This window comes from Oncorhynchus keta, chromosome 9, assembly GCF_023373465.1.
Source record: "Oncorhynchus keta strain PuntledgeMale-10-30-2019 chromosome 9, Oket_V2, whole genome shotgun sequence".
Classification (NCBI taxonomy): Eukaryota; Metazoa; Chordata; class Actinopteri; order Salmoniformes; family Salmonidae; genus Oncorhynchus; species Oncorhynchus keta.
Genome location: NC_068429.1, coordinates 25,631,793 through 25,656,592, shown reverse-complemented (window position 1 = coordinate 25,656,592; position 24,800 = coordinate 25,631,793). Strand labels below are relative to the sequence as shown.

The window sequence follows — 24,800 nt, the reverse complement described above, 5'->3', positions numbered from 1 at the left end:
TCTCAGCTTCCTGAGGAAGAGGAACAACTCACAAATAAATATTTTTCTATGGTTATTTTTTTGTGATCCAGCTGCTCTGGTGATAACATCTGACCAACAGCTCTCAGCCAATCAGATCTCCTTTCCCTCTGGGTTATCCAAGTTACAGAGAGCACCCTCTCACCATTTTCAGTTTGAAAATAAAGTGCAATGTACCCCTTAAACTCAGATTTACTGAATCAAAGTAAGGCCCATCAGTTTCCTAGCCAATCCTCATCAGTCCTTCAACAACCCTACTGACACCACCTCCACCCATAGTCAGATGTGTGGAATACATTACTGGAGATCAAGACAAAGAAGGTATGGAGCAAGTGCTACGTGCATATTACAGTGCATTCGGAAAGTATTCAGACCCCTTTACTTTTTCCATATTGTGTTACGTATTATTCTAAAATAGTTCTTTCCCCTCATCAATCGACACACAATACAGCATAATTACAAAGCAAAAACACATTTGAATACATTTTTGCAAATTTGTAAAAAAAAATATATATATATCATTTACATAAGCATTCAGACCCTTTACTTAGTACTTTGTTGAAGCACCTTAGGCAGCGATTACAGCCTCCAGTCTTCTTGGGTATGACGCTACAAGCTTGGCAAACCTGTATTTGGGGAGTTTCTTCCATTGTCCTCTGCAGATCCTCTCAAGCTCTGTCAGGTTGGATGGGGAGCATTGCCGCACAGCTATATTCAGGTCTCTCCAGAGATGATCAATTGGGTTCAAGTCCGGGCTTTGGCTGGGCCACTCAAGGACATTCAGTGACTTTTCCCGAAGTCACTCCTGAGCTGTCTTGGATGTGTGATTAGGGTCGTTGGAAGGTGAACCTTCGCCCCAGTCTGAGGTCCTAAGTATGCCAGCAGCATACCACCCTGCATACCTCTGCTGGCTTGCTTCTGAAGCTTCTCCCCCGATCGCTCAGTTTGGCTGGGCGGCCAGCTCTAGGAAGTCTTGGTGTTTCCAAACGTCTTCATTTAAGAATAATAGAGGCCACTGGGGACCTTGAATGCGTCAGACGTTTCTTGGTACCCTTCCCCAGATCTGTGCCTCGACACAATTCTGTCTCGGAGCGCTACGGACAATTCCTTCGATCTCATGGCTTGGTTTTTGCTCTGACATGGACTGTCAACTGTGGGACCTTATATAGACAGGTGTGTGCCTTTCCAAATCATGTCTAATCAATTGAATTTACCACAGGTGGACACCAATGAAGTTGTAGAAACATCTAAAGGATGATCAACGGAAACAGGATGCACCTGAACTCAATTTCGAGTCTTTTGCAAAGGGTCTGAATACTTATGTAAATAATGTATTTCAGTTTTTTAGTTTTATTACATTTCCCAAAAAATCTAAAAACCTGTATTGCTTTGTCATTATAGGGTATTGTGTGTAGATTGATAAGGATTTTTTTGTATTTAATCCATTTTAGAATAATTTTGTAACGTAACAAAAAGTCAAGGGGTCTGAATATTTTCCCAAATGCACTGTATGTGTGCCAAACAGGTGCTGTTAGATTACAATATAATTGTTCTGACCATTTTGAACAATGTAAACAGCACTAAATAAATGATAAGGATACTTTTTTTGTAAAGCCTTTATTACAGCAAAGATTAAGTCACATTCATAAGTGAATGCAATTTCACTTATGAAATTGTTCGCTTTAATGTTCGCTTTATTTTATTTTAAAACTAAAATGCTTGATTGCATTTCACATCATGAATTACTCCTATGCTGAGTGATGACATGAACAAATAAATGATTGATTGTTACAGTAGCCTATATAAGTATTGAAATATAGGCCTAAGTAAGTTTACGGCATCCGTGGTCTATATTCATGAAAGCCAGGCTTCCCCCAACTTTTTTTTACAAGATTTAAAAAAAATAAAAATCATGTTTTTGTCTCTCTGTGTTTCATAATTTTCCTTCAATTCCCAAGAGGCTGAATGTATCTCACCTGAGAAAGCGTCCGAGTGAGCGAAACAGCGCCCCTCTGTCTCTCTACGTGTAGACCATCTATCTGATGCTGTCTGGTACAAAGAAGAATGACATTGTTGGCGCCGTAGCATTGAACGCAAGGGAAGCCAGCGAGCATTTTGGCCATTTTGGCCTTCACAAAAAAGTATAAAACATTTGCCAATCAGCGTTGAGCTAAACTGAGCGAGCTCAACTATGAATGGTCCTTGTGCACCAAAATAACGTGTCAAGGAAATCCAGATTGGATTTAGCTTCCCTTGACAAATTGCATTGAGAGCATACGTCATTGACAGAAATGACTTGAATTGTTGTATCTCATTGTGTTGTTATCCTCCAGTGGCTAGCTAGCTAGCTAAAATTGGTCCTTTCCTAAATTAGCCATCGATGGAGATAGGGATTTGGACTTGTGGTTTAACTTAATTCTCTGTGCTGGCCAATGATTTCAACATCGATGCTGATCGAACCATTAATTAATATGTTGTGCCCCTGGCCTGAAAGGATGGCAGTTCAGTATGTAGCTAGATGTAGAAGGATAATGTTAACTAGCTATCATTGCCCATGAAGTTAGGCTTGCGAGCAAGTATATTAGCCAGGTAGCCTAGGACAACAATAACTTAAAGTGTGTACTGTATGACAGAGGGATAGACCGTTTCATCCACGTGGAAGAGAGGAGGATGGCATTGGTGTTTCTCTACATGTAGGGTGAGTCAACATGCTTTTCTATTTGCACGAACACGCGCACACACGCACGCACACACACACATAAATCAGAATCATGGACAGCCACATCATATTTACATTATGTTGGTTGGACTAAATTGTTTGTGGTATCTTTTTGTTGTCACTGTTATAGACTAAAGCAGAGATGATTTGACGATGTTGAAGTTGACATGGTGCTGAAATAGTGGAGGCCGCTCACGTTTTCTTTGTAACTTGAGGTTAACTCACCGTTGTTCTAAATCAATAGTTGTTTAGTGATCCAAAAATGTCGGAAACATTAACTTACTTGAACATGCTGTAGGTCATGTAACTCTCTGTTACATGCAATATGCTTTGTGGACTTCACCGGTCGGAGGTTGCTATCCGTTTTGTGATAAAACTGTAAGGACCAACGCTGGAGTAGAGAAGCAGGTACGGGGAGTCAACATGTAATAAGGAACAGACATGGAACAAGACAGGAACAGCGTCAGCACACGGGTAACACAACGACATATGACAATTAATGCAGAAGTGGGGAACAGAGCTGGGGAACAGACAGATATAGGGAAGGAAATAACACAGGTGGATTGAGTCCAGGTGAGTGCAATGAACCGCTGATGTGCGTGACGAGGGAAGCAGGTGTGCGTAATGATGGTGGCAGGAGTGCGTAATGCAGGGCAGCCTGGCGCCCACAAGCACCAGGGAGGGAGAGCGGGATCAGGCGTGACAGTACCCCCCCTCTAGGGGCGCCACCCGGCTTCTCACCTGGACTAGCCTGATGGGCCGGCTGAGGCATGTGCGCTGGACCAACTGGCTGGGGTGTAGAAGCCCGACGAACCAGCAGAGGCATAGGAACCTGGTGAACCGGCTGAGTCGCGGAAGCCTGGCGATCCGGTTGAGGCGTGACAGCCTGATGATCCCACTGGGACGTGGGAGCCTGATGAGCCGGCTGAGGCGTAGACGCCTGGCGAGCCGGCTGAGCAGTAAAACCCTGACGATACAGCAAAGGCCTGATGTGGGATGGGTGCCTGCCGAGCCAACCGGGGCAAGGAATTTCTTGAGCCAGCTAGGGTGTGGAAGCCAACTAAGGCACCCCCAGGTTCCATCGGCGGCGGCCCCCGGACCTGACGTCACCACCAACCGAAAAGCCATCATTCTGTGAGAACCAATGCTGGAGTAGAGAAGCAGGTACGGGGAGTCAACATTTAATGAGGAACAGACATGGAACAAGACAGGAACAGCGTCAGCACACGGGTAACACAACGACATATGACAATTAATGCAGAAGTGGGGAACAGAGCTGGGGAACAGACAGATATAGGGAAGTAAATAATAAAGGTGATTGAGTCCAGGTGAGTACAATGAATCGCTGATGGGTGTGACAAGGGAAGCAGGTGTGCGTAATGCAGGGCTGCCTGGCGCCCTGGAGCGCTAGGGAGGGAGAGCGGGAGCAGGAGTGACAAAAACAAAGGTGTGGTTGAATTGGTAATTCTTATTCTTATTGTCTTGGCCCTTAGGCCTATATATCATGGTCGCAAGACATATGAATTAACAAATTATAGAGCAAACAACGCAATTATCACAACACATAGGTTGTTGTATGGCTTTTTTGGGTGGGGGGGCTTTGCTCCCCAATGATTTTACCCACGCACCGCTACTGTGCGGTATTAAGACTAAACAGGAAGTGCTCTTAGGCCTACAGCTCAATGGTGGTTATACAAGGCTGCTATACTAAGCCTACTAATGATAATGAAATGACCTATTATTATATTCATGATGATAATAATAATAACAATAAGAAGGAGATCAAGGAAAAAGGAGGGTTATTATTATTATTATTACTTTTTCTGAACATTTGGAACAGTGTAAACACTAAATAAATTATAAATAATACCAGAGAGGCTGGTCAAACGAGAAAAAAAAGTGTAATGCCTTTATTACAACATAGAAAAGATTGAAAACAGACTCATTTGTGAAATTGTTGCATGAGGGTTGGTGCTCACAGAATCAGTAGGCTATTAAACAAACACTAAAACAGAGAACAGAATCAGTAGGCTATTAAACAAACACTAAAACAGAGAACAGAATCAGTAGGCTATTAAACAAACACTAAAACAGAGAACAGAATCAGTAGGCTATTAAACAAACACTAAAACAGAGAACAGAATCAGTAGGCTATTAAACAAACACTAAAACAGAGAACAGAATCAGTAGGCTATTAAACAAACACTAAAACAGAGAACAGAATCAGGATCTGTCTTATTTATGTAGATATACACAACCATTGAAAAGTTTGGGGTCACTTAGAAATGTCCTTGTTTTTGAAAGAAAAGCACATTTTTTTGTCCATTAAAATAACATCAAATTGATCAGAAATACAGTGTAGACATTGTTAATGTTGTAAATTACTTTTGTAGCTGGAAACGGCTGATTTTTAATGGAATATCTATTTCAGTAGCACTGATTGTTTGGTCGATAGGCTGTTGGACGACCGAGATTTCTTTAGTAGAGCAGTAGCAAAACATTTGTATTTTCTATAAAAATCCTGGTGTACAAGACAACAGTTTCTCCACTATTACAACCCCAGTTACCCAGTCACACAGTCACTACAAGCTGACTCATATCTTACACTGTTTCTCTCCTGATAGTGGTCCATAGAAGTGTGTGACTGTTTCTCAAATGACACCCTATTCCCTGTATAGTGAACTGTTCAAATGTAGTGCACTATAATATAGAACTGGAAATAAGGTGTCATTTGGGATTTCCTATATATGTCTACTATGGGGTCTTTTTTTTTTACAGCGGTTAGGGGGCTCGGGGGAAGGGGTGGGGGGTTTGGGGAAGTGAAGTGAAGGGAGAGGGGTTGTGGGGGGTGACTGGGGAACTCTCTGGCCCTAAACGTTTCTCAAGCTGTGACTGAATGGCTGGATGATGGAAGCCAAGGTCAGCACTAATTCACACACGCCACACCACAGACTACCCTCACTGGGCTGTGTGTGTGTTTGATAGACCAAGGGGTGAGAGAGCAAGAGCAAGGCCTGAAAGGAGGAGGTAGGGAGACAAAGTAAGGGATCAAGATGTAGATTGGAGAAGGGGAAAGATAGAGAGCTAAATACCAGAATGACAAAGCTTCCTCAGAAGATGCTTACTGTATCATATCTCTCTATCTGTTGCACACTGGTCTCTCTCTCTCTCTCTCTCTCTCTCTCTCTCTCTCTCTCTCTCTCTCTCTCTCTATAGTTTTGATGTCTTCTCTATTATTCTACAATGTAAAAATAAAGAAAAATGCTGGAATGAGTAGAAATGTCCAAACTTTTGACAGGTACTTTACATAAACTGTAAAGAATGTTTATCTACTTATCGTAATGACTGGAAGTCTATGGGTATCTGCTAGCAGTCATTGCGTTAATGCTAGTTAGCATTGGCTCGCGAAACTACCTCTAACTTCTTTCATATTGGAAAAGTAGAGACTCAGAGGTAGAAAAAGGTATATCATACACTACAGTTGAGGAACAATTGGAATGTAATTCTACACCTACTGGAGAGCTCTTCTTTGTCTACACCCATTCAGCATCGTTCACACCCTTTTAATCCTTAGCCCCACCCATCTCTTTAAGGATTCACACGTGAGGCAATATACTAAACCACCAAAAATGTCAAGACTAAAGGCTGGTTTACACTACGTCTATCGACAGTTGTCGCAGTGACATCATGACCATTCTATTGTCGCCCGAAATCAAACACTTTTTGAAAAATGTTAAGTTATCTGGCTAGCCAGTTCAAATAATGACCATATCATATAGCTGACAAGGTCTTAACTGTAACCCATTTTTATTCATTATTACAGGAAAATAAACTCACAACAAGATCCTTATTTACAAGTTAATGGCGAGCCACTTACAGAAAATAGCTTACGGTTCTGAGTGTGATGAAATAAAAGCAGGGCATTCTACCGGAGAATTTTCGAACTTAGACACTGTCTCGTTGGCCAAACATTATATCCCGATTTGACTTTGGTGCAGGTCATGTTGTTCTTCACATTACCGTCTCTGGTAAACACACACTCTATCAAATTAAATCTGAGTTGATTTGTCACATGCACAGGATACACAAGGTGTAAACGGTACAGTGAAATGGTTACTTGCATATTGGAGTCTTTTATTTAGACATGTAGCTAGCTAAACAATGAACCATAATCCCAACTCATAACGTTACTACCCTGCATGAACCTGCAGGTAGCAAACCAGCCAGGTTCAATGTTAGCTAGCTAGCTAACATTAGGCTATAACTAGCAATGCAAACGGCTCTGAGATATGAATAATATTACAACACAGATCATACACGTAATGTTATCTAGTGAGCCAGCCAGCTAACATTAGCTAGCTAGCTAACAGTACGCTTTAACTTGCAATGAAAATTACTTTGACAAAATTTGAAACGTATAGTATCTGAAAATGTAGCTAGCTAGACTCTCTTACCTGTATACATGGATGAACGATTCTCACTCTCTGTCACGGATTCCATGGTTGCCTTCGGTTCTCCAGAAAGTGGAGAGCAACACTTTTGCAGTTCTACTATGTGATATATTAAAAAAAAGATTAGAAAGGATTATCTACATATACTGACCAGCTCATGTTACAGACAGAAGTGTGCTACTTGGCAGCCCAATCCAAACTCATCTCTCGGCATATCCAGCCCATCCATTATCATGGCTAGTGGGAAGGTTCTTGTCTTTTTCCGTGGTTAAACCAACAAGGCTCGTAATTTTATTCATATTTACAGATGGCATACAAGTTATTGTTATTTAGGCACATGAAATTTCACATGTTCCAGTCATGGTATCCACGAGTTCATCTAACTCTGGGGAAGTAGACAAATGGCCTCATTGCCAAAATTCCGAAGTATCCCTTTAACACATGAAAACTTTAGGGGTTGTGAAAAATGTGTTGCTATTTGCGATATTTGTGAAAAGCTCTTTAAATAAAGTTTGATTAGATTATTCTGACTCCACTCTATGAGAAGCACCTACAGACATTGATGGGACAGTCACAGTAAGTTAGCATAAGCCACACTTCCACACACAAGCACAGACAGGTATACACTGTATATAAGAAAAATGCAGAGACGACAAACACAACCAGTTATATTTCTACAGAATAATAACCAAGCTATCCCTGGTCAGTTCTGTTATGTTTTGTTTCCACTCTGCAGGTCAGCTTTTTTACATTTAACACACATTTTGTTTGGAGACCAGCATGAAGACCAGGACTTTTAAAGGCTTTCCAGGAGCTCTTCAAAGAGACAATCAGAGGAAAAGGAAAAACCTTTGGGTTTGTGGTGCAGCTGCAGTTTCCGTTTTCGTATCAGAGCTATCCAGCTGCCTCAGCGAGAGAGACTGAGGCTATATCACTCTTTGCTCCTACCTCAGGATGTGTGCTTTATATTAGGACTGCTCTACAGGAAAACATATACTTAATATTACTGGTCAATTGCACACAGGGTCCAACCGAAATTTGATTTCCGCTTTTAACCAAACCCCTCTGAAAGACACACATACATTAAGGGAGAGGTGCAGGGGGCTGCCACACTGGGCACCCGGGGAGCTGTTGTGGGGGGTAAAGTGCCTTGCTCAAGGACACAACAGCAGGCAATGACATCTAGGATTTGATACCAGCGACCTTTGCCAACAGAATTTTCCAGTCGGACCCAGGATTCGAACTGGCAACACTACAGTTGCTGGCTCACCTCTCTAACCACTAGTCTACCTGCCGCCTATACTGTCACTAAGTCACAGTCTCAACCGAGCAGCAAAAACAGGGGAACAAACCGGTTGTGAGAGGGAGATAGAACTCTGTCCCTTTATAATGTCATCATCACATCCAAGAGCACTTAGTTGCCTCTGCAAAATAAACCTAGTTCTCTTGATGACACTCACGCCTTCACTTCACTGCTTTGTAACTTTGGCCATTTAGACAGGACACCAGCTGTAATGTTAAAATACAAGGTGTGCAAAACCACCCTTAGGCAATGCGCACAACTCAATGATTACACACACACTCTCTCTCATTTCCTCTCTGTCTTTATTGAGGTGTGTGTACGTTGTATGTGTGTAAGTTGTATATATGCGTGCATTCGTGCACAGTACTTGTGTGTGTAGCTGGCTGGCATGTGCAGTATGTGTGCGTGTGTATATTGTGTGTCTGTCCGTGTGTGTGTGTGTATTGCCCGCAGACCACCAACGAACTCACACAGAGACAGATGACGTCAACTTGCAGTGATTACTTTAATAGCTGAGTAGAGTAGAGGCTGTGGAGCAGCACAGATGGCTGGAAAGCATCAACCTAACAATGAGGACCTGTCACTCTGTCTATCTGCTCGGCCAGCTACAAATGTAGGATGTTCATTTGGAACCAGCTTGCTACAGGAGGAAAATAATCCTGCAACAACAGGAAATGTGAATTATTATGTGGATTATCATTAATGGACATTTTTTGTAGGGGTTTGTTGGAAACTGACTAATTGACTCGAGCATGTTTTAGTATGTTTAATTAAAAAAATAACTGTCCTATAACACTGCCTTATATCTTAAGATGTTTTATATCATTATATTGTATAAAGATGTTTTATATCACTTTATTCTCTTAAGATGTTTTATATCATTATATTTTCTTAAGATGTTGGATATCATAATTTCTTAGAATAGAAAGAAGTGTTCTCTGGGTATGAGAAGAGCAATTATGTAGTGGTATGACTCCCTAACATCAAGGCCTCTCCTGACTGATACGGATACCGGTTGAGACAGATTTAGTTACGGCAAATCAAGTCTGACATTTTATAGCAGAATTTACAAACTTTAAAAACCTTTTTAAACCTTGAATACACTACAAGTTTGAATTTCCTGTTTTGTGGGAAATTCTCAGCAACAAAATAGTGATCAAATTAAGATCCTACATCTGTACTGCCTGATGTAAAATACCTGAACAGAAACCCATCTGTAACAAAGACACAGCATCTTCCAGAAGTACACTACTCTACTGGCCAGTGCAAGAGAAGATCATTATGACCTCAATGACTGGGGGCTTCTGGTCAGTGTGCTGCTGTGTTGACTTAATTGTTCCAACTGAATGAGCTGAGTTTCCTGACTGCATGCAGCCAAGACAGGAGAACAGAGCAAAATACAACAGCAGAGGTACGCAAAGACACACACACACACACACACACACACACACACACACACACACACACACACACACACACACACACACACACACACACACACACACACACACACACACACACACACACACACACACACACACACACACACACACACACACACACACACACAGGTGAAGACATTTGGCCTGCTGATTTAAAGAGTGCTGTGAATGTGGGAATGGGGTGATTCATAATAACTTCATGATGTCTGTTTTCAGACAGACTTAAGATAGATCTATGATGCCTGGGAGTCAGAGAGAGACTACTGTGTTCTCTGACAGACTTAGCATGGAGACTGAGGAGATATGTAGGTCACACACAGACACAGACACACATACACACGGCTAATAACAGTCTGGTAACAAGGGATGGGAGGTTAATACTCCTGGACTGGAACTCGGCCAGGAGAAGACATCCACTTTTGGACCAGAAACATGTCCTCCTTCCTCTCTTCCTTCCTGGTTCAGACCAATCCTATTTATGTTCTTCCTGAGTATTGACTGTGATCAGTTTCTATTGTACTGAGGTATTCAATACTTCTCAGCAGTATAGAAGCCACTCCTAGCCTCCCCCTTCAGTAACACAGGCCATTTTCCTCCAGGAATCTGATGACTTTACAATAACAAGGCTATAATGGAGCCTGTAATGTCTGCCTACAGAGCAGAGGATCACATAGTGTTTACAGAGAGGGACGACAGCTAACTGCCTGCCACTAAAACCCTTTCTTTACAAACCCCTAGAGACTAGAGGGATGATGTCAGAAAGCAGAAAGCAGAGAGATGGAGAGGGCTGGAAGAGAGGAAGAGGGAGAGATAAAAGGAGGGCTGAGGGAGATAGAGAGACAGAGCCAGACGAGAAGGAGACAGAAAGGGAGAGTGAGCGAGAGGGAAAGAGAAAAAGGTGAGGGTGGGTGGAGGGTGAGGGAGGACGGGGGATAGAGAAAAGGCAAGGGCGGGTGGAGAGAAGAGACAGAGAAAAGGCGAGGGTGGGGGAGGGGAGGAGGCTGAGAGAGAAAAGGCGAGGGCAGGTGGAGGGTGGAGGCTGAGAGAGAAAAGGCGAGGGCAGGTGGAGGGTGGAGGCTGAGAGAGAAAATACGAGAGAGTGGAGGGAGGAGGGTGAGAGAGAAAAGGCGAGGGTGGGGGAGGGGAGGAGGCTGAGAGAGAAAAGGCGAGGGCAGGTGGAGGGTGGAGGCTGAGAGAGAAAAGACGAGAGAGAGTGGAGGGAGGAGGGAGGAGGGTGAGAGAGAAAGGCGAGGGTGGGGGGAGGGGAGGAGGCTAGGAGAGAGAAGGCGAGGGCAGGTGGAGGCTGACAGAGAAAAGACGAGAGAGAGTGGAGGGAGGAGGGTGAGAGAGAAAAGACGAGAGAGAGTGGAGGGAGGAGGGTGAGAGAGAAAAGGCGAGGGCAGGTGGAGGGTGGAGGCTGAGAGAGAAAAGGTGAGGGCAGGTGGAGGGTGGAGGCTGAGAGAGAAAAGGCGAGGGCAGTTGGAGGGTGGAGGCTGAGAGAGAAAAGGCGAGGGCAGTTGGAGGGTGGAGGCTGAGAGAGAAAATGGGGGCAGTTGGAGGGTGGAGGCTGAGAGAGAAAAGGCGAGGGCAGGCGGAGGGTGGAGGCTGAGAGAGAAAAGGCGAGAGCAGGCGGAGGGAGGAGGCTGAGAGAGTAAAGGTGAGGGCAGGCGGAGGGAGGAGGCTGAGAGAGAAAAGGTGAGGGCAGGTGGAGGGTGGAGGCTGAGAGAGAAAAGGTGAGGGCAGGTGGAGGGTGGAGGCTGAGAGAGAAAAGGCGAGGGCAGGTGGAGGGTGGAGGCTGAGAGAGAAAAGGTGAGGGCAGGTGGAGGGTGGAGGCTGAGAGAGAAAAGGTGAGGGCAGGTGGAGGGTAGAGGCTGAGAGAGAAAAGGCGAGGGCTGGTGGAGGGTGGAGGCTGAGAGAGAAAAGGTGAGGGCAGGTGGAGGGTGGAGGCTGAGAGAGAAAAGACGAGAGAGAGTGGAGGGAGGAGGGTGAGCGCGCCAGAGTGTAGGGTTCCAGACTGGGAACTCTGGGAGATGGATCACAGATGTCTGACCTTCACTGCCGCCCCTGGGCTGTGCAGGATCATTGTGAAACAAAGCATCTCCCTCCCTCCCTCTAACCCCTCTTTCACTACCTCTCTGCATTTTTAAGCCCCTCTACCTTCTTCCTTTCCCTCTCTACTTTCACTCGCTGCTTTCTCTCTCTCTTTATTCTTCCTCTCTCCTTCTCATGCTTCTCTCTATTCTTTCTCTATCCTCCCTCAATCTTCTTTCACTTTCTCTAATGACAGCAAACACACATCCCTTATCTTCTGCAATCAGCCTGGATAACTGCAGCATACAAGCACATGAGTCTTCTGTCTCTAAAGGTAACCCTACACAAACAAACACCCCATCTCAAGACCAGCCTCCTTGAGGAAGAGGCAACCATATGCATGCAGCAAGCATTGTGAAGAAGCCTGTGTAAAAGCCCTTAGTAAGAGAAGAGGCGATGAGAACCAGACAGAGAGATAACAAGACAGAGATAGTCCTCCTTACTCAGACAGGGAACAGCAGCACTCATTTACCTGAGGAAATATGTAAGCACGTCTGATGGCTGCAGATAGCAGCATGCACACACACAGTCTGAAGTTGCAGATACACTACATCACCAAAAGTATGTGGACACCCCTTCAAATTAGTTGATTTGGCTATTTCAGCCACACCCGTTGCTGAGAGGTGTATAAAATCTGGCACACAGCCATGTAATCTCCATAGACAAACATTGGAAGTGGAACGGCCCGTACTGAGGAGCTCAGTGACATGCAACGTGGTACTGTCATAGGATGTCACCTTTCCAACAAGGCAGTTTGCCAAATTTCTTCCCTGCTAGAGCTGCCCTGGTAAACTGTAAGTTCTATTATTGTGAAGTGGAAATGTCTAGGAGCAACAATGGCTCAGCCGCAAAGTGGTAGGCCACACAAGCTCACAGAACGGGACCGCCGAGTGCTGAAGCGCATAGCTCATAAAAATAGTATGTCCTCGGTTCCAACAAGAACTGTTCATTGGGAGCTTCATGAAATGGGTTTCCATTTGCCGAGCAGCCGCACGCAAGTCTAAGATCACCATGCGCATCGCCAAGCGTGGGCTGGAGTGGTGTACAGCTCACGGCCATTGGACTCTGGAGCAGAGGAAACGCGTTCTTTGGAGTGATGAATCACGCTTCCCCATGTGGCAGTTCGATGGACAAATCTGGGTTTGGCGGATGCCGGAGAAAGCTACCTGCCCGAATACATAGTGCCAACTGTAAAGTTTGGTGGAGGAGGAATAATGGTCTGGGGCTGTTTTTCATGGTTTGGGCTAGGCCCCTTAGTTCCAGTGAAGGGAAATCTTAACGCTACAGCATACAATGACATTCTAGACGATTCTGTGCTTCCAACTTTGTGGCAACAGTTTGCGGAAGACCCCTTCCTGTTTCAGCATGACAATGCCCCCGTGCACAAAGCAAAGTAGATATAGAAATTGTTTGTCGAGATCAGTGTGAAAGAAACTGACTGGCCTGCACAGAGCCCAGACTCCAACGGACACCTTTGAGATGAACTGGAACGCCGACTGCGAGCCAGGACTAATATTAGTGCCCAACCTCACTAATGCTGTTGTGGCTGAATGGAAGCAAGTCCCCGCACCAATGTTCCAACATCTAGTGGAAAGCCTTCGAGGTTGTTATAGCAGCAAAAGGGGTACTCACTCCATATTAATGCACATGATTGATTGTGGAATGAAATGTTTGACAAACATGTCCACATACTTTTGGACATGTAGTATATCCTTGAGCCAGCCAACAGGCAGGCCCACTGAACTAATGTAGCCTCCCAAGAAGCCTCACTGACATAAGTAGACCAGGTTTAAAGACAAAGGAAGAGGGAGGTGAGCTGGAGGTGAAGCTGAAACTGTGTCAGTTCTTTCAGTGTTTGTTTATTTCCTGAAAGTGTGTCAGTGTCCGGCTGCCCGTACAACACCTGAGATTTCATCAAACAGGATACATCTGCCGATTAGGAAAGGAGAGGCAGTGTGGTGGTGAGATAACCGCTTTGGCAAATTCCAGCTAAGTTAAATTAGTCCTGTATTCATGAGACTGAGAGGGATATGAGTTCTAGGGGCCTTGGGACACAGTGGTGTTTTATGTGGGTTTAACTAGGCTTATGGCCATTGCTAACAATCAGACTGCATCTGTCTCTGTCTGTGCAGCATCGTCTGTCTCTTAAAATCTCCCAGTTTGTCCTTGGGCAGTCTGACATGAAGAATTAGAGAAAATAAAAACAAGCTTCAAATTTTTGTGAATCATATTAGGCATGGTCATGTGTGAGTGCATGTAAGTGTATGTGTGTATGTGTGTGTCTCTAGTCCTCTGGTTACAACGCTATATCTCGCCCCTGTCCGGTCCAGTGTGAGTGCTCTCCAGTCACCTGCAGCAGCAGGAGCAGCAGCCAACCCTGGAGACTCTTTCTCTCAACTACAAATCCATTCACCGCTGCACACACCATTAAGATAACCCCATACATTACATACATTACACAGAGAGGGCCTGGTACACACCATTAAGATAACCCCATACATTACATACATTACACAAAGAGAGCCTGGTACACACCATTAAGATAACCCCATACATTACATACATTACACAGAGAGGGCCTGGTACACACCATTAAGATAACCCCATACATTGCATACATTACACAGAGAGGGCCTGGTACACACCATTAAGATAACCCCATACATTACATAGAGAGGGCCTGGTACACACCATTAAGATAACCCCATACATTGCATACATTACACAGAGAGGGCCTGGTACACACCATTAAGATAACCCCATACATTACATACATTACACAGAGAGAGCCTGGTACACACCATTAAGATAACCCCATACATTACATACATTACACAGACAAAGCCTGGTACACACCATTAAGATAACCCCATACATTACATAGAGAGGGCCTGGTACACACCATTAAGATAACCCCATACATTGCATACATTACACAGAGAGGGCCTGGTACACACCATTAAGATAACCCCATACATTACATACATTACACAGAGAGAGCCTGGTACACACCATTAAGATAACCCCATACATTACATACATTACACAGAGAGGGCCTGGTACACACCATTAAGATAACCCCATACATTGCATACATTACACAGAGAGGGCCTGGTACACACCATTAAGATAACCCCATACATTACATAGAGAGGGCCTGGTACACACCATTAAGATAACCCCATACATTGCATACATTACACAGAGAGGGCCTGGTACACACCATTAAGATAACCCCATACATTACATACATTACACAGAGAGAGCCTGGTACACACCATTAAGATAACCCCATACATTACATACATTACACAGAGAGGGCCTGGTACACACCATTAAGATAACCCCATACATTGCATACATTACACAGAGAGGGCCTGGTACACACCATTAAGATAACCCCATACATTACATAGAGAGGGCCTGGTACACACCATTAAGATAACCCCATACATTACATAGAGAGGGCCTGGTACACACCATTAAGATAACCCCATACATTACATACATTACACAGAGAGGGCCTGGTACACACCATTAAGATAACCCCATACATTACATACATTACACAGAGAGGGCCTGGTACACACCATTAAGATAACCCCATACATTGCATACATTACACAGAGAGTTTGTCCTTGGGCAGTCTGACATGAAGAATTAGAGACAATAAAAACAAGCTTCAAATTTTTGTGAATCATATTAGGCATGGTCATGTGTGAGTGCATGTAAGTGTATGTGTGTATGTGTGTGTCTCTAGTCCTCTGGTTACAACGCTATATCTCGCCCCTGTCCGGTCCAGTGTGAGTGCTCTCCAGTCACCTGCAGCAGCAGGAGCAGCAGCCAACCCTGGAGACTCTTTCTCTCAACTACAAATCCATTCACCGCTGCACACACCATTAAGATAACCCCATACATTACATACATTACACAGAGAGGGCCTGGTACACACCATTAAGATAACCCCATACATTACATACATTACACAGAGAGGGCCTGGTACACACCATTAAGATAACCCCATACATTACATACATTACACAGACAAAGCCTGGTACACACCATTAAGATAACCCCATACATTACATAGAGAGGGCCTGGTACACACCATTAAGATAACCCCATACATTGCATACATTACACAGAGAGGGCCTGGTACACACCATTAAGATAACCCCATACATTGCATACATTACACAGAGAGGGCCTGGTACACACCATTAAGATAACCCCATACATTACATAGAGAGGGCCTGGTACACACCATTAAGATAACCCCATACATTGCATACATTACACAGAGAGGGCCTGGTACACACCATTAAGATAACCCCATACATTACATACATTACACAGAGAGAGCCTGGTACACACCATTAAGATAACCCCATACATTACATACATTACACAGACAAAGCCTGGTACACACCATTAAGATAACCCCATACATTACATAGAGAGGGCCTGGTACACACCATTAAGATAACCCCATACATTGCATACATTACACAGAGAGGGCCTGGTACACACCATTAAGATAACCCCATACATTACATACATTACACAGAGAGAGCCTGGTACACACCATTAAGATAACCCCATACATTACATACATTACACAGAGAGGGCCTGGTACACACCATTAAGATAACCCCATACATTGCATACATTACACAGAGAGGGCCTGGTACACACCATTAAGATAACCCCATACATTACATAGAGAGGGCCTGGTACACACCATTAAGATAACCCCATACATTGCATACATTACACAGAGAGGGCCTGGTACACACCATTAAGATAACCCCATACATTACATACATTACACAGAGAGAGCCTGGTACACACCATTAAGATAACCCCATACATTACATACATTACACAGAGAGGGCCTGGTACACACCATTAAGATAACCCCATACATTGCATACATTACACAGAGAGGGCCTGGTACACACCATTAAGATAACCCCATACATTACATAGAGAGGGCCTGGTACACACCATTAAGATAACCCCATACATTACATACATTACACAGAGAGGGCCTGGTACACACCATTAAGATAACCCCATACATTACATACATTACACAGAGAGGGCCTGGTACACACCATTAAGATAACCCCATACATTGCATACATTACACAGAGAGGGCCTGGTACACACCATTAAGATAACCCCATACATTACATAGAGAGGGCCTGGTACACACCATTAAGATAACCCCATACATTACATAGAGAGGGCCTGGTACACACCATTAAGATAACCCCATACATTACATACATTACACAGAGAGGGCCTGGTACACACCATTAAGATAACCCCATACATTACATACATTACACAGAGAGGGCCTGGTACACACCATTAAGATAACCCCATACATTACATACATTACACAGAGAGGGCCTGGTACACACCATTAAGATAACCCCATACATTACATAGAGAGGGCCTGGTACACACCATTAAGATAACCCCATACATTACATACATTACACAGAGAGGGCCTGGTACACACCATTAAGATAACCCCATACATTGCATACATTACACAGAGAGGGCCTGGTACACACCATTAAGATAACCCCATACATTACATAGAGAGGGCCTGGTACACACCATTAAGATAACCCCATACATTACATAGAGAGGGCCTGGTACACACCATTAAGATAACCCCATACATTACACAGAGAGAGCCTGGTACACACCATTAAGATAACCCCATACATTACATACATTACACAGAGAGGGCCTGGTACACACCATTAAGATAACCCCATACATTGCATACATTACACAGAGAGGGCCTGGTACACACCATTAAGATAACCCCATACATTACACAGAGAGGGCCTGGTACACACCATTAAGATAACCCCATACATTACATAGAGAGGGCCTGGTACACACCATTAAGATAACCCCATACATTACATACATTACACAGAGAGAGCCTGGTACACACCATTAAGATAACCCCATACATTACATACATTACACAGAGAGGGCCTGGTACACACCATTAAGATAACCCCATACATTACATAGAGAGGGCCTGGTACACACCATTAAGATAACCCCATACATTACATAGAGAGGGCCTGGTACACACCATTAAGATAACCCCATACATTACATACATTACACAGAGAGAGCCTGGTACACACCATTAAGATAACCCCATACATTACATACATTACACAGAGAGGGCCTGGTACACACCATTAAGATAACCCCATACATTACATACATTACACAGAGAGGGCCTGGTACACACCATTAAGATAACCCCATACATTACATACATTACACAGAGAGGGCCTGGTACACACCATTAAGATAACCCCATACATTACATACATTACACAGAGAGAGCCTGGTACACACCATTAAGATAACCCCATACATTACATACATTACACAGAGAGAGCCTGGTACACACCATTAAGATAACCCCATACATTACATACATTACACAGAGAGAGCCTGGTACACACCATTACTATGGCCTATACACAGAGAGAGCATGCTACACACCATTACCCTGGGCTATACACAGAGAGAGCCTGGTACACACCTTTACCTTGGCCTATACACAGAGAGACCTGGTACACACCATTACCCTGGCCTATACACAGAGAGCCTTGGTACACACCATTACCCTGGCCTACACACAGAGAGACCTGCTACACACCATTACCCTGGCCTATACACAAAGAGAGCCTGGTACATACCATTACCCTGGCCTATACACAGAGAGAGCCTGGTGTATGTACCCTGGCCTATACACAGAGAGAGAGATGATACAGATCATTACCCTGGCCTATACACAGAGAGAGCCTGGTACATACCATTACCCTGGCCTATACACAGAGAGAGCCTGGTACATACCATTACCCTGGCCTATACACAGAGAGAGATGATACACATCATTACCCTGGCCTATACACAGAGAGAGCCTGGTACATACCATTACCCTGGCCTATACACAGAGAGAGCCTGGTACATACCATTACCCTGGCCTATACACAGAGAGAGCCTGGTACATACCATTACCCTGGCCTATACACAGAGAGATCTGCTACACACCATTACTCTGGCCTATATACAGAGAGATCTGCTACACACCATTACTCTGGCCTATATACAGAGAGATCTGCTACACACCATTACCCTGGCCTATATACAGAGACCTGCTCCACACCATTACCCTGGCCTATATACAGAGAGACCTGCTACACACCATTACCCTGGCCTATACACAGAGAGAGATGATACACACCATTACCCTGGCCTTATATACAGAGAGACCTGCTCCACACCATTACCCTGGCCTATATACAGAGAGACCTGCTACACACCATTACCCTGGCCTATACACAGAGAGAGACATGGTACACACCATTACTCTGGCCTATATACAGAAAGAGATGATACACGCCATTACCCTGGCCTATACACAGAGACCTGCTACACAGCATTACCCTGGCCTATACACAGAGACCTGCTACACACCATTACCCTGGCCTATACACAGAGAGAGACATGGTACACACCATTACTCTGGCCTATACACAGAGACCATAGATCTGGATAGTCATAAGTTATGCTAATAATATTACTGACTCACTGTTCGTAAAAAAGACCATTCTGCTTTTCTTCTCTTTTTTTTGCACATATCAGCCCCAGCTAGAAAATGCTGAGAAAAATGTGTCCTTTAATAAAGACATTTCATGCAATTCAACCCACTTTACTCTCCACGACTGGAGCCAAAAGCAGAATCTTCAATACCACAAAAATGACAGAGTAAGCTAATCTGCTGACACTGACAAACAGAGATGAATTAAACACAACCATATCTCGACTGGAACCATCAAATCAAGGCCTATGAAAAGAGGAGACATATCTAGCTGGAGGAGGAAATGATTGTCCTAAAAAAAAACTTTCCAGGAGCATGGACTCACCCAATGATAGACAGTGAATATGTAAACTCAACAGGGATATAGCCAATGCTCTCTGCTATAGAGCCAAAAAGATAGGCAACTGTTCGCTCAATAGCCTATTGGTAGTTGCACATTTTCATAGCCATAACTAAAGACAGGTTAGACACTTTATACTGACAGTCACAAATCAACAATCTGTGCGTTTCCCGACTGTGTGCTTCCCGGGTTGTAGGTTATGTGCTGGCCTACAATCGCTGGCCTACGATAAACGATTTATTAAAATAAGCTAATGATCCTCTGTGGATAAATCATGCTCTCTGGTGTAGTGATTTTATGGATTGTATAAACATTTTTATAGACAGGAGTAATTGTAATTTTAGCAAGTTCAACTTAATTTACTTTAGGGGAGGCTTAGCTATTGGATGCGCCGCCTATGATGACAGTGATGTGTCTGGAGAATCTCCTTAACTCTCCTCAATGTGACGGGAGCATAGCTAGTAGACCCTGTTTTACAGTTGGACATCACTCATACAGCTCTCACACTGAAATACTATTCAGTTTGAATGAGTCATCTAACACTAGACTGGAAGAAGACAGCCTGTCTTGAGAGAGAGAGAGACAGAGAGAGAGAGAGACTGAGGGAGAGAGACCGAGGGAGAGAGACCGAGAGAGAGAGAGAGAGAGAGACGAGAGAGAGAGACCGAGAGAGAGAGAGAGACACAGAGAGAGAGAGAGAGAGAGACCGTTATGGCAGTTGGTTTGTGATTGTAGCGCTATGACATCGACACTAGGCCCTAGCTGCAGGTGAAGGCCAGGTCCTAAAAAGAGGGGGACAGTTCAGTCATTCTGAGTGATGTGGCCTGGGCCCTGCAGGAGGTTTTTCACCGAGGCCCTGCACGAGTTGTCAGAGCTTGATTAGACTTCTTGACTTCGACAGCAGGGTGGAGTTGATTTCTGTATCAACAGTGAAGCAGTTCTATCTTTCAGATATAAACCAGTAACGAATGACAACACAAAGCATTCATACCCCAAAGTCTGACTAACAACTACAATCATGTAGCCTGTCATCTTCAACACTAGTATAAAACCCGACACAAAGAATATTTTTCATAATCAGACACACACTATATGATAATCTCTTTACCGCCAGGCACAGAGGGCCAGGTGTCGCTGATTGGCTGTAATCTCTCTCCTCATTAGCATACAGCTGTGAGGCTGTATGAGTTCCCGACTTGAGTTCCAGCCAATCAATACCCATAAACCCCAGACAGAAAATCTGCTACCATGGCAACCTAAGGATCATTCTACAAGGAACTCAGAATCCAAAAAGGAAAGAATTTGCCTTGTTATTAAGTGTCACAGTCATATTGGCAATAAGGAAAACAGTTTAAGTGGACCACAGGACTCCCAGTTGTATACACTGAGCATGTTACATGCAGAAATAACATAGCCGCACAGTTTTTGCCACACCAAGTGGAAATACAAACAACTAATCTGAAACTAAATTCTATGATAGGTCAGCTGAGAAAGGCTACTGTCTGTCTATTGTGTGAGCACCACCCTGCTGGTTTCGCAGTAAAGGCACCAGGCTGGGGGCCAGCAGGGGCCAGGAAGGGGTCGGGAGTGTTGTACCCCCAGCAGAGCCTCATCTCTGGGAGCCACGGAACCCAAAGGACAGCGGGAGAGGAGGAAAACTTTGTCAGACAAAAGAGTGAAAAGTAAAGTACACTCAGGGAGAGAGAGTAAGAGAGGAGAAGCGAGTGATTAACACAGACGCTGCCTAATCTTATCAGTGTGCATGACTGCCCTAGAGAAGAGACAGAGAGAGAGAGAGAGAGAGAGAGAGAGAGAGAGAGAGAGAGAGAGAGAGAGAGAGAGACAGAGAGAGAGAGAGAGACAGAGAGAGAGAGAGAGAGAGAAACCCTACAGAGCCCCAGGACAACAGCACAATTAGACCCAACCAAATCATGAGAAAACAAAAAGATAATTACTTAACACATTGGAAAGAATTAACAAAAAAACAGAGCAAACTAGAATGCTATTTGGCCCTACACAGAGAGTACACAGCGGCAGAATACCTGACCACTGTGACTGACCCAAAATTAAGGAAAGCTTTGACTATGTACAGACTCAGTGAGCATAGCCTTGCTATTGAGAAAGGCCGCCGTAGGCAGACATGGCTCTCAAGAGAAGACAGGCTATGTGCTCACTGCCCACAAAATGAGGTGGAAACTGAGCTGCACTTCCTAACCTCCTGCCCAATGTATGACCATATTAGAGAGACATATTTCCCCCAGATCACACAGATCCACAAAGAATTCGAAAACATATCCAATTTTGAAAAACTCCCATACCTACTGGGCGAAATTCCACAGTGTGCCATCACAGCAGCAAGATTTGTGACCTGTTGCCACGAGAAAAGGGCAACCAGTGAAGAACAAACACCATTGTAAATACAACCCATATTTATGCTTATTTATTTTATCTTGTGTCCTTTAATTATTTGTACATTGTGTGTATATATATATATATATATATATATATATATATATATATATATATATGTGTATATATATATATATATATATAATATGACATTTGTAATGTCTTTACTGTTTTGAAACTGTTGTATGTGTAATGTTTACTGTTAATTTTTGTTGTTTTTCACTTTATATATTCACTTTGTATGTTGTCTACCTCACTTGCTTTGGCAATGTTAACACATGTTTCCCATGCCAATAAAGCCCTTGAATTGAATTGAATTGAATTGAGAGAGAGAGAAGGGAAATACATGTGTGCCATCCCAGCAGCAAGATTTGTGACCTGCTGCCCCAAGAAAAGGGCAACCTGTGAAAAACAAACACTTACACATTGTAAATTCAACCCATATTTATGTTTATTTATTTCCCCTTTTTTACTTTAACTATTTGCACATCTTTACAACACTGTATATAGACATGATGACATTTGAAATGTCTCTATTCTTTGGAACTTCTGTGAGTGTAATGTCTACTGTTAATTTGTATTGTTTATTTAGCTTTTGTTTATTGTCTATTTCACTTGTTTTGGCAATGTAAACACATGTTTCCCATGTCAATACATCCCTTTGAATGGAATTGAATTGAGAGAGAGGCTGAGACAGAGAAAGAATGTGGCATTCACTCATCTACACAGTTATTTTCATTACTATGATCAAGTGAACATGGCTCTGAGCAGGATGGTTGTGAAATCTATAGAGAAACTCTTCATCTTCTCTCGGCCATCATAGAACATTTCATCACTTGAGCTGCTTCCACTCCTTTGACCTTTCACATAGCACTGGCCTGCCATAAGACCACTATGGCACTTTCACACTGTACACACGCATACACACACACAAACACACAGACGCATGCACATACACACACAAATAAGGAGAGAGGACAATAGTCTTCCCATTCTACTGCTCTCCTTTTCCACTCTGCTCTGCTGCTGAATAACAGTGAGAGAGACTTTTCCAGAGACACTTGTATGAGGTAGGCCACCTCATCTCCCAACCCTCCCAACTCTCTGTGGGTCTATGAAGCCATCGGATAGACAGACGCTTTTAATTCAATCACAACTGCTCCTTTTGGGAGGCTGGGACGGAAAACGTCCTAACGTAATGTGACCCAGTTAGAGTCAGTCAGTAGGTCTGCCTGCCTGTGTTCCAAAGCAGCCCTCCTCAGAGGCAGTATGGAGGTTGTATTGCCAATTAGCGGATCTTCGGGAAACAAGACACGCTGAAAACGATTAACTTCACGTGTTGGATTGATTAGAGCACTTCCTGGGGTTTGTTGTTGAAAGACTTCTAGCCGACCAACTCGCACACAAAAATCTAAGAATATAGAGGGGGTGGGGGGGACAATGACGATGTCAAAAACAGATGTAGCAGTGAGTCAGTGAATGTGAAAATGATCATGTTTGTTACTGTCCCCCTCCTGCATCTGGAACACTTTAGTTTGAAGCAGTATAATGCAAACAGTGGTTGAAGGGGCTGACCAGTACTGAAGACCAGAACTTCTCTACAGCTTGAGTAACGGCATCTCTTATAGAACACCAGCTTTAAACTTGAAGCCCTGGTGTGGTAAAATAGGAGTAAAACAAATGGAGTATGGAGTATTAATGGTTCCTTTTTAATTCCCCTTCAGGCAATCTGATACAAACCCAACAGCCTTGTTATCAGGACTATCTCCTCTAGTAGTGGGTAGTGGGGTCCTGTGGTGCCAAACAGTACACCAGATGTTGGACCTTGCCTCCACCCTACTGCCTGACCCCTGACCCCACAGACTCCATTTAATAACCCAATTTTACAGGCCTGTCACACCAAGCCTGTGGTCCGGCCTCGGGTTTCATGCACACACTGATAGAGACGGGATCAAATTTCGGCTAAGAGCCCGCTCCAAATATTGATGTTAACATATTCATCACAGCAAATGTTTATATTTGGAAAAGGCCCGACCACTGTGGGCTTTGAGAAGGTGTGTGTATGTGTACCACTGCACCAAACCCTCTAATTGAAAGTTGCTTTAAGCGTCGCCATGCCAAAGGAGAACATATTGACGAAAACTATAAAGTGAGGTCAGGGGCCTGGTCTAATGACACACACACAGACGATATCATCAAAGAGCATAAAAGCTGAAGTTTGGAGAGCAGACTATGTGGTCTGTATGGAGCACACTATGTGGTTTGTATGAACTGGTTGCCAGTCAAAAGCGAAGAGGTTTTATGTGACGTTAAAAGAATCGACAACTGCACCCACACAGCACCAAGCAGGCCGGGGAAAAAAGAGCAGAGGCT

At 43.9% G+C, this 24,800-nt stretch overlaps 1 protein-coding gene across 5 annotated transcripts in view; it reads right to left on the bottom strand.

Annotated features, from left to right (window-relative positions):
- lhfpl2a (LHFPL tetraspan subfamily member 2a) overlaps positions 1–24,800 on the bottom strand; it is a 76,050-nt gene that overhangs the window by 43,211 nt on the left and 8,039 nt on the right. Inside the window, exons 1-2 of one of the 5 annotated variants that reach the window (XM_052525572.1) lie at positions 3,479–3,609; positions 3,021–3,128 (exon numbers count right to left, since the gene is read on the bottom strand). The exons of 3 other annotated variants lie outside the window; for them this stretch is intronic. The gene's annotated coding sequence lies outside the window, so the exon portion shown is untranslated. Of the gene's footprint in view, positions 1–3,020; positions 3,129–3,478; positions 3,610–7,191; positions 7,285–24,800 lie in introns of those variants that run through there. One more of the 5 variants, XM_052525573.1, reaches the window with a different exon arrangement.